The sequence below is a fragment of the Cupressus sempervirens genome, chromosome 10 (assembly GCF_028749045.1).
Source record: "Cupressus sempervirens isolate cs-2001-9-10 chromosome 10, ASM2874904v1, whole genome shotgun sequence".
Taxonomy (NCBI): domain Eukaryota; kingdom Viridiplantae; phylum Streptophyta; class Pinopsida; order Cupressales; family Cupressaceae; genus Cupressus; species Cupressus sempervirens.
This window is the reverse complement of record NC_143127.1, coordinates 303313358-303324993: the sequence shown is the minus strand read 5'-3', so window position 1 is coordinate 303324993 and position 11636 is coordinate 303313358.

Below are 11636 nucleotides of genomic sequence, written 5' to 3'. Positions count from 1 at the left end.
ATACAAGTAAGTAAAGTTTGATTTTTGTGGAGCACTTAACACCCTCTTAGGTGGACCCATCCCCATAGATGGCACTGAGATTGCAACCAATGGTTAAATTGATGGGTGATTAAAGAGGGTGAGTCCAACTACAAACTCACTTAAAGCGTCTTTATTTGATTTTTATTATTTAGGAAGTTCCTAGAATGTAGATTCTTTTTATGTCCCAAAAATTGAATTGTGAGATATTGCAATGGTTAGTTGATCTTTTGCATTCAAGATTGAGTTTGTTTGTTTTAAGCATGCATTCCAAGAAAGATTGATTTTAATCCATGGCATTCAAGATTATGTTTGAGCAACATTCATTCAAAAGGAAAATGTTTAAACATTCAAGTTCATTTTAGCAACATGCGTTCAAAGACAAGTGTTTAAACATTCAAGTTTTTTCCTCATTCAAGATTGAGATTTTGTGTGTTGTTTTAAGAACTTTGAAGTGCTTTGTTTTAACCTTAGATCATTCAAGATTGTTTTGGACTCAAAAGTGAAAATGACTCTTTGGACTTTGGTTTTCATTCAAGATTTTGTGTTCTAGTTTGCATGTTTTAAGCCCAAAAATGATATTCTTAGATTGTTTTAATGCATGAAAAACCTAAGAAACATTCAAGATTTTGCAACAAGACATTTGTTTGGAACAAATAACAAAGCTTTTAGGACAATTTTGGCAACCATTTAGGACTCTTAGTTTTCATAAGATTTTTAAAAGAGCTTTAAAATATTTGCAAATGAGGTTCATTTTATCCTTGATTGATGGTTTGAGTTTGATTTAGATTTTAGTGTGCACTTAGTGTTGATTTTGAACCTTTTGAAATGGAAACTTGAAGTTATTTTTAAATTCCAAAAAATGAAGTGTTCCTAACTTTGCATGAATGCATCTAAAACCTTGATTTTGCAAGGATGAAAATGATTGGATTGGTTTAGTTTCACTTGTTAAAAGATTTTTTTTTTTTTTGAAATTTTTTAATTTTTAATGGATTTAAGTATGATTTGGGGGTTAATTTTAAGTACTAAAAAGAAGTGTGTATGATTTTGCTTTCTTAAAAGAAAATGGCCAAGATCTCCCACAAGAAGAAGAAGAAGAAGTAGATGGAATAAGAAGAATATAGACAAGAAGACGAAGAAGAATTCCAAGTGCTTTGTCCACCTATAAGCTTGAAAAATGTGAAAACACTATGAGATAGACTATGAGTTCCTTTGTCTTCGTCATGTTCATGTGGACCTACAAAACCAATTTATACAATCCTACCAATCACAAAAACAAGTAAAATTAGCCAAAATTAGCAAATGACATACAAAACTTGACTAAAAAAGCTAATGAAGATGACCCATGCGGGGTCCTACCGGGTGTGCCAAAATGTATATAAGCAATGTTAGTATGCTAATAGAAACCAAATTTAAATAAAGCTTCTAAAAACTAAAAAAAAATTCATAAACTTCAAGATAGACTAAGATGAGCTCTCAATTGAGAATATGAGCTATTAATGGGCTCTCTCAATGAGAAGCTCTCTTGTTGAGTGACTTTGTCTAAAAAGATAGGATGTATGCTCAAGCTTATGCTTCAAAAAGGGCTTCAAATGGAGTTGGAATTTGGGTGTGACTATATATGGTTTTGATGTAAAGTGGCTTCTTAAAATGGAATTATGACTTTACTTCATGGATTGTGTTGTTTTGCAAAGGGGAAGGATCTAATTTTTAGGCAAGAGGCTTGAGGGATTGAGGGCTAAGATGCAAGGATGGGGAAAAGCTCATGGAGGGCTCAGATTGCATGAGAGGAGAGCACATGGATTGTGCTTCCTTACAGCCAATCAGGGAGTGATACATGTCACAAGGTGAGAGGATGGAGGAAAGGGGAAAGATGAGTCAACAAAGGAGGCTCAAGGGATAAAATCTTCATAAAGACCCTCATAATGGCTTGTAAGAGCAATGAAAGGGCTTTGGAAGAGTCATTTATGGCCTAGTGGGCTTCATAAAGTTTTATGGTTGGGATATTTTGAGGAAGATGAGAGGAATTTTGACTTGGGATTGATTTGGAAGGTTTTAAGCTTGCTTAGGATTGTGCAAATGATTAGAGGATGGATTATTATGGTTTAGGATTAGCTTAGGGATAGACAAGTGGATGACATTTAATGAGGGTGGGTGAAGGAGGAGATATTTGTTCACTTTGGCTTGAGTTAGTAAGTCTTAACCCATGTTTAGGGAATGTGACAAGGTTAGGAGGGGATTAGGATTAGGTTTAAAGACATCTTCTAGAAGAGTCTAGACTTTGGATGAGGATAAAGACTTTCTAAAATAGTCTAGAACTTCCTAAGATGAGGATGAAGACTTTCTAGAAGAGTCTAGAACTTCTTAAGATGAGGATAAATTAGATTTTTAGGAAATAAATAAAATTTTATTTATTTCAAGGGTTTGGGTTGAGGAGATATTTATTAAATTTTTTTTAATAAACATGAGGATTAATATTTAATCTTAATTAAATATTTTGAGTTGGGATTAGGGGTAGGAAATGATGGGATTAGCCTTTAATCAAAATTAAAGAAAGATTAGAAAATTTTGGAAGAGGTTAGTGGTCTTAAGGAAATTGGCCAAATTTTGGGCAAAAAATAATTTTTTTAATTTATTTTGGGTTTTTTGGTCAATTTATTAATTAAATAATTAATAAATAAGGAAATAATGTTTAAATAAGATTTAAACATTTTTGGGAGGGATTCCTTAATTAAATATTTTTAATTAAGATAAAGGGATTTAATGGCATAAAAATAAATAAATTAATTAAATAATTAATTAATTAATAAATGATGATGTCATCAAATTTTTTTCAGAAAATAAAAATACATTATTTTCTAATGAATTTTAGGTGTCTACATCAAGCACTCAGTGCATGTTGAGTCATTCAAGTGTCAAGATAGTAGAGGAAGTAGAGTAAATAGTATGTGTCGAGTGATATAAGTGCCAAGAAAGAAAAGTGTGTCAAGCTATTTAGAAGAAAATTTATATCATTAAGAGTAGAGTGAAGGCTAAGCATCAGAGTCTTTAGATGTTAGGTAAATAGTTTATGAAATAGATGATTGTAATGAAAAAAAATTCTATAAAACCATTTTTGGGCTGACATAATCATATTTTACAATTATGAATTATATATATGGAGTCATAGTATGAATCCCTATGCAATACATGCAACCAATTAGATTGAGGGAAGCATTAGGTGGAAATAAAGATCAACCTTAGCTATTGATTATTGCTTAATTCATCACCACCAAAGTTTATAAAATAAGGATAAAACTTAAAAGGAATATGTATATGTGAGGAGGCAATGCTAAGAGTTTATAGAGCATTCATGGTGGTTGAGATGGCTACGATAGAGCTATGCATTGTAGAATCAATTTGAGAAGAATAGAGTAAAGAAGTGAAAGGACAGGGGAGACGTATCTGATTAGGAAGATCAAGGTTTAAATAGTAAGGAGAAGATCTAAAATCAAGAAGAAAGGTGCTAACCAAAGGATCATGGTGCTAAATCATTCTAATAGGCACGATACAAAGAAAATCTCTTAATCGAGTGCTTTCTTTATTGTAAGTTTAAATCCTCTAACAAGGTGAGACCTAATAGTCTTTGTAAGCCTTTAACAATGTAGACCTTTCACAGGGTAGATCATAGATTATGATCAAACACATTGTAACCATAATAGGTCACACTTTACAGCTATTGTAGTGAAAATTCATGAGTGTCATCCCCACCCCAGTTTTTCCCTCTCATTAGAGGGTTTCTATGTAACCAAATTTATTGTGTTATGTGTTATTTACTTTATTCTATGGATGTGATGCATGTTATGCTTTTAAGTTTACATCTTAAGTTATGAGATGGATGTTGGTAATATGTTCTAAGAGGAAAATGTTTTAAGTGTTCATTCACCCCACCTCCCCAAGAACATACTTTCTCATTGTTATTTCCAACATTGAAACCACTGGTGAAAGGGAACACATATAGTTGAAATTATAACCCACAAGTATTTATCATTCTTATGGAATGTTCCTTATTAAATGCTTACCCCTATTAGGAGTCAATTAGTTAAGCGAGTTGTCTCTAACCATGTTAGAAGATTTGCATTGTTAGAGTAAATACATAGGAGGATTTCTACCTCAAGCTAATGAGAGACTTAGTTGAGGGAATTAATCTTGAGACTTGTTAAGATCCTTCTAACCCTCTGAGGAGTAATATTCTTCAAATATTTATATTTGAGAAGCTCTTTAGATTCAAAAAGGAAATTAATTAGGAATAATACTTCTAAATTTCTTATATAAATATAATTAATCTAAACTTCTACCTATAATTGCAATTATTCAACAACCATTTTGATGCAACACATCGTTAATTATCATCACACTTTTTATTGTGACATTCAATTATATAGATGTTAGATGCAATTGATAATGTAACTAATAGCGCTATTATTATATGTGAAAGACTCATATCTGATATTATGCTATCATTTATATCAAGCCTTAGTTAGTTAGATATTATGATAATATAGGAGAGCTCCATATCATTTGATTGATGAAGCCAATTTGAAGGAAGCATGATGATTATAGAGTTGATAAGTATTGGTATTCAATGGGCACATGAATGAATTGGAAGTTGACAATATAATGTTGGTTTGATTATTTTTGTAATCATGTAAAGTTGTAATAGAGTTTATGTATACATCAAAATATAAGTTACTATGAGTGATTACACTTTTCATTGAGTGTCTAGCAAAGAAGAGTTAAAGTTTAGTGTTAACCAAGTAATTCTAGTGTTAACTCAGTGATGTGTTCTCCAAGTAAAGTAGTAATGTTTACCGATTGGAGAGCAAATAGAAAGATGAGATATGAAGCTGATAAACGGTGAGAATTAAGAATTCTTGAGAAGCATAAGGGATAAGAACAAGATTTTTTATGAGATCTATGACCAGAATAATTCAAAGATGATTGTATGGAGAAGATTTTCTATTTTCATAATGAGCACAAACTTTGAGGTGAACTATTATTGACCAAGTGACTAGATGGTTTGAACTTTAACCAAAATGAAGATCTACATATGTAATTAGGTGGAAAATTTTGGAAGGATGCGGAATGTCAAAGTTGACTATTTTAGGAGGTAATTGAGATGGTTTTTGATTGTTGATGATTGCTGATTAGTTATTGTCATTGATGATAAAGTTTGAACTATTGGAGGAGAAAAAGGAACAAGGGAACCAAGAAGAAAATAGGAAGAAGGATGAAGAAAATTAAGTGAATATGAAGAAAGATGAAGAAAGATGAAAAAAATTATAAAAGAAGATTATGATATGTGAAGTTAAGTGTTCTTCTAAGAAAGACTATGGGAACTTTATGTGATGTGAATTATGATGTATGATCAAAGGATTGTGATTTTTGAGATAAGAAGTAAAGGAAAAGATCAAATATTGAAGATATAAACATTGTAAAGAGGTTTTTTAATTATCTCTTGTATTGTATAACTTCATTTCTAAGTTACATTTGATTTACCAATTGGCTTTAGTTCTTTGGTGATTTCCATAGATCCTCCATGTTCCCCTCTTGTCATACCTATTTCTTTTAGTATGATTTCAATTGTCTTATCAAATCTCTTTTTTTTTTAATGTCTTTTCTATACAACTCATTTTTTTCTTATTTCATCTTTTCATCATACATCCCCCATCTAGGATAGTCCTCATCTATTACACATTCAAGGATTATCTTTCCATATCCTTCTATTCAAATGTTTGTTATCTCATAGCCCATAGGGTTAATGAGTTTGACTCTAAAATCTACTTCCTCCATGCATGTTGCATATAGTTCTACCATAAAATAGATAGCATCTTTGTAATGAGGGTGAAATTTTATATCTTTGTTTTATCTCAAACTAAAAACTCTTCATCACTTTTGTAATTTCCTCAGTTATTCTCTCTTTAGAATGTCCTCAGAAATTATGTGTTATCAAGTTCATTATGTACTTATTTCCATTCCATTCATAATTAAGCATTCCTAGAAATTTTATCATAACTTGGAAAAATAGATGAGTGATAAGATATTCAAATTTGAACATTGCATTCTTGTTCTTCTTAATCCTCTTAATGTTATCCAAAATTTCATATTTTACATTCTCACACATGTTCACTTTCTCTTTCTTTATAGACATAAGATATGTTTCATATATAAATGTAGTATGTACAGAGTTTATTCAAGAACTATATTTCATTTTATATCGAATAATTTTTTTCAATATTTTGACATCTCTTTCCTTAATTAGATCTAATCTCATGTTCCTGTTATCTGATTTAGTTTTTAGAGTTGTCTCTACTATCCCTTTGACATTTTTTTCATTGTTAGGGTTGCATTCTTCATTAATCAAACCTGTAAACTCATGCATCATATCATTTTCTTTCATCATAGGGATGTATCCTACCAAAACATTTCCTCATGAATTCTATTTAGAATTATCCTAGTCCACTCGTGATTGTAAAATTCAGTATAAATTATATGTCAGATGATGTCCATCTCATCTAGATTTTCAAAGCCTTGTTTCAAGAATAGGTCAATGGTGCATACTAAGTTCACATCCTTATGAATGTCCTCATCACCAATGTTCTCAAACTTATAATAAATGTAGGCTCTAATATCTTCTACATACAATACATCTGAAGGAACTTGTGAAAATGCTACTAATGGGTCATCTTCCAAAGACACATACATGCATTTCTTAAAATTGTATCTAAGGCATTCATTCACATCAAAAACTATTAGTGTAGCCATTATTTTAGGATAAAACCTTAGAATTTCAGTTGCATAGATGATAAATACCTTGATTTCACATAGCTAGGGCTTTCTGCACTTCACACTCAAAATCACTAAATCAATTTTCTTTTAATTATTGTCAATTAACTCTTTACTAATGCTTAACTCTTCACATGATTGAATAATGCATCTGATCTTAGTCACATCCTTTAAATCTCACCATATCAATCTTTGAACTAATTGTGCAATTAAACAATGAATACAAAGTTGTTCCTAGTTACTAGTAAACTTGTTTTCTTTTGAGCACTCACATGAAATCTGAAAATGAAATGTGATCTTAATAATAGTTTCAATTCATCATGAACTACCTCATACCTAACTCCACAAATCTTAACTCCTCATTTTTTGTCTCTTCTACTTCTCTACTTCTCATTTTAGTTATAAAAGATGCTTAATTCAAATAGGATGAATAAAAATAGTTGTAAAATTTAATCTTCTTGTAGTTACATCAAATGACTATTCTTCCAATACTATGTTTGAGCTTGATGGATACTTTTCTTTGGAAAATAACTCTTTGAATTCTTCTGGACATATTCTATTAACTTATCTTTCTAATTTTATTGCTTCTATCATTCCTTCTGGTATCTCTATTGTTATTTCTTCTAAAATTTGGACTATGGTAGATGTTCCTCATATGAATTTTACAAAATGTCACTATATGACTAAAATTGTTGCATAGTTGACATACTAGTGCATGTTTTTTTTTATTAGGTCCATATTGGTTAACTAGTGATCTAAAATTTCTAACAATATGTACAAAGTTCTTTCATTTATAATGCACAATGTTGCTCCTTGTTCTATTAATTCCTTCATTTGATCACTTTCTTTCACCTACAAGGTTAGTACCTCTAAACATTCTACTATTACTATTATTATTATCAAATTTAGGTTTCTTACAATCAACTCCTTTATAAATAAAGCCATGACAATTATAATAGTGAAAATTGGTAATAGATTTGAATGAATTAACTATACAATTTCTCTTCATATGACTTAACTATACAATTAGTACCTTTAAATACATACCTTACTTCCTTAGGTGATTCAATTTTCTAAGTTGCTTCTAGTTCATTAACCTTCTTAGGTTGATTTGCTCACTTAACTTTATGATGCATCCTTAGATTGAATTGATTTAATCTTATTTTTGTCATCCTTATATTGATGATGTTCAACAACTAGATATGGTTTCTTTCTTGTTCCAGATTTCTTGGCTAACTTTTCCTCAATAAAATATGCAAGACACTTCTTATCATATAATGGTCTCTAAAAATATAGCTTCTCATCAATTTTTCCACTACTAGAATATAATTTTTCTAATTGTTGCTTAGTTTGGGTTAACTCTTCTTTCACAATAAAGTTGTATATTTTAAGTTCAACATGTTCTAACTTAATGGAGTCAAGCTCAGATGTAACTTTGTAAGATGGGATCTTAGATCTACATTCTTAGATATAAACTTAGACTCAAAATTTTTATCATCTTTCTTCAAACACGGCTTCAATTTGATGATCTTCAAATCATTTTTCAGAATCTCATTTTCTTTCCTTAAACTTGATACTTCATTACTATTTTTGTATAATCTTTAGGTTTCTTTCTAGATTTGAGATGAATATCTTGTCTTTCAAATTTTCAATGTAGTCTTTTTCATCTTCATTGTTGGACACAATTGTTCAATTGTGTGTTGTCTTTGATGTCACACAAATGTCATATTAGTCATTAGGATAGTGTCTACAAAGCTTAGAAGGTCAGTAAGGCAAAGGACAGTGTCTACTAAGCTCAGAAGGTCAGCAAGGAAAAGGATAGTGTCTACCAAGTAGACAATTGATTACCAAGATTTCAAGGTAATCAAAGAAATTTAGTTCTTACCGAGTTCACTTGGTAATCAAAGAAAATGTGACAGAAATAGTTCTTACCAATTTCACTCGGTCAATAAAGATAATTTGAAAGAAGCAGTTCTTACCGAGTTCACTCGGTCATCAAAGGTAATTTGGAAGAAGCAGTTCTTACCAAGCTCACTCGATCATCTAAGGTAATTTGGAAGAAGCAATTCTTACTGAAGGATTTAGTTCTTAGTGAGAAAACTTAGTAGCCAAAGGATTTTAAGGATATTGCAATGTTAACTGAGTCAAGATGGTTAACTTAGAAAATTTCCAAAAGTAATATTTACCAAGTAGGGTCGGCCAGTAAAGGATTTCATTATCTTATGAAATAGCATTTATTGTTCAGAGTAATATTTGTAGCCAACTGATGTACAATTTATTGGTAAATGCAACATGTAAATAGGCTGACTTGACAATCTGAATGGTATAAGTAAGAAGTCAAGTTGCAAATTTTAAAAGGTATGAAGTGAAAGAATGTGGAATTAGTGTGATATGAAGACTGATTGTTGTGGAAGAAAATTTGAAGGATGATTAGAGATCATTGAGGAGCAGCAGAGCCATATTTGATCAAGGAGGATCTAATGATGCTGAACAAAGACCTGTAACCAAAAAATTCAGTTGCATCTTGTTCAGGTCAATTCATTGTTGCTTTCTAACCATTGTAGCAGTGATTTCAAATCTCTTAACAGAGTTGGTTTAACAAACATTTTGTAAATCCTCTAACAAGGTGACAGTTTAGTTGAATTGTTCTAAAGACCTTTAGCAAGGCCACTCCTAATAGGGTGATTAAATCCTCTAACAGGGTCACACCTAACAGTGTGTATTGTAACCTTTAACAGGGTTGGCTCCTAATAGGGCTCACTTTAGAAGAATGAGAAATTAGTGACTAGTTACTTGGTGGTTTTTCCCATATTGAGTTTCCATGTTAAATGTGGTGTCTCTTACGTTCACTTTATTTTTAGTTACATGCATGAATTCTTGAAAAAGTAATAGTTTAATCTTACCGAGTTACAACATTTGTTTACCAAAAAAAATAGTCACTAGATTTTTAAGATATCTAAGGGAATTGGTTGAAATAAATTTTTGTGAGTTACTGATTCACCCCCCCCTCAGTTACTCTATCTTTAATTCCAACACTTCATATCTTTCTTTAAGGTTATGTCTTTCTTTAGTAAAAATATGAATCTACTCAAGAGTGCTTTTGAGTAATTTTTCTCTACTAAAAATTGTTAGAAAGAGGGAATACTTGGGGGGGGGGGGGGGGTGGTGAAATATTATACTACAAACTTTAGACCAAAATTTGATATCATTAATTTCTTTATAACTTGTGTATGAAATCAAACAAATTAAACTGAATTGTAGACATAACCATGTAATAAGAGTGTTAGAGTAAAGTGTTAATTTCATTTCATTTATTAAATGCACTTTACTCCCTTCTTAAGATTTCACTTTATGCACATTTTGCATTATCATCTAATAATTAATTAATACTTATTAAATAGCATTTAACTTTTAGGTTACCCCTTTTAGGTTTCAATCTCCTTCTATAAGGGTAGATCATTTATAATTATCTTGCATCCTTTTCATTTATGAGAATAAAATTTTTCATATTTTTAGAGCAAAATCCTTGCCTTCTCTTGTCTTTTTCTTCTCTTTGATAGATTTTTTCATGTTATTATTCTTTCAACTTTGTGGATTTTTATTTCTCAAATTATTCATGGTATCAAAGTTAGATCTGCTATAGCTTGTTTAGTATTTGGAGAAAAAGGAGAACAAGGGCTTGATAGAATAAATCTAGAGTTTTTTGGCTATTTTTTTGTGAAAATAGGGGAGCCTCTAACTTTTAGAGCACTTTGGTGCCAAATAGACCTCACATATGGATTTTGAAGGCATCAACACCCCCATTTTCATATAAACTTTATCCATTTTGGACAACATTAATCTGGGAAGCAATTATTTTTTCTCAGTAGGGCCATATGGCCTCCTACGTGCATTACTAAGATTTTTTTTAAAGGAAAAAGAAGAAGAAGGAATTTGGCCATTTTATGGCCCACAACCCCCTTTCTAGCATTAGGCAATACTTTTCTAGCATTGCTAAAGTTCTGTTGGCTTGCAAAATTTTCTGGTGATAATTTATTTTCCTGGTTGTCATGATCCTTCCTCCAACCATCATAAACTATACTTTGGTTGCCACTTTGGTCTGTCAGCCCACCATTGTTTCCATTGGCTTCGCCCCTCCACTTCTTCATATGTATGTATGTATGTATGTATGTATGTATGTATATGCATGTATATATACATGAATATACATATACATATACATATACATATACATATACATATATATATTTATATATATACATATATAAATATATATACATATACATATACATATATATATATACATATATATACATATATACATACATGTATACATATATATGTATATATGTATATATATATACATATACATATATACATAGATATACATATACATGTACATATATACATATATGTATATATCTATATGTATATGTATATACATATATATATTTATTTATATATATGTATATACATATATATATTTATTTATATATATGTATATGCATATATATATGTATATGTATATGTATATGCATGTATATGTATACATATATACATGCATACACACACACACATATATATATACATTTAAATATACATACATACATACATACATACATACATACATATACATACATACTTACATACATACATATATGTGTGTGTGTGTGTGTGTGTGTGTGTGTGTGTGTGTGTGTGTGTGTGTGTGTGTGTGTGTGTGTGTTTAAAGCATTTATAGGGGCCCTCTATTCATTTTGCAATATGTTGAGCATATAGGGGTTTTTTTTAAT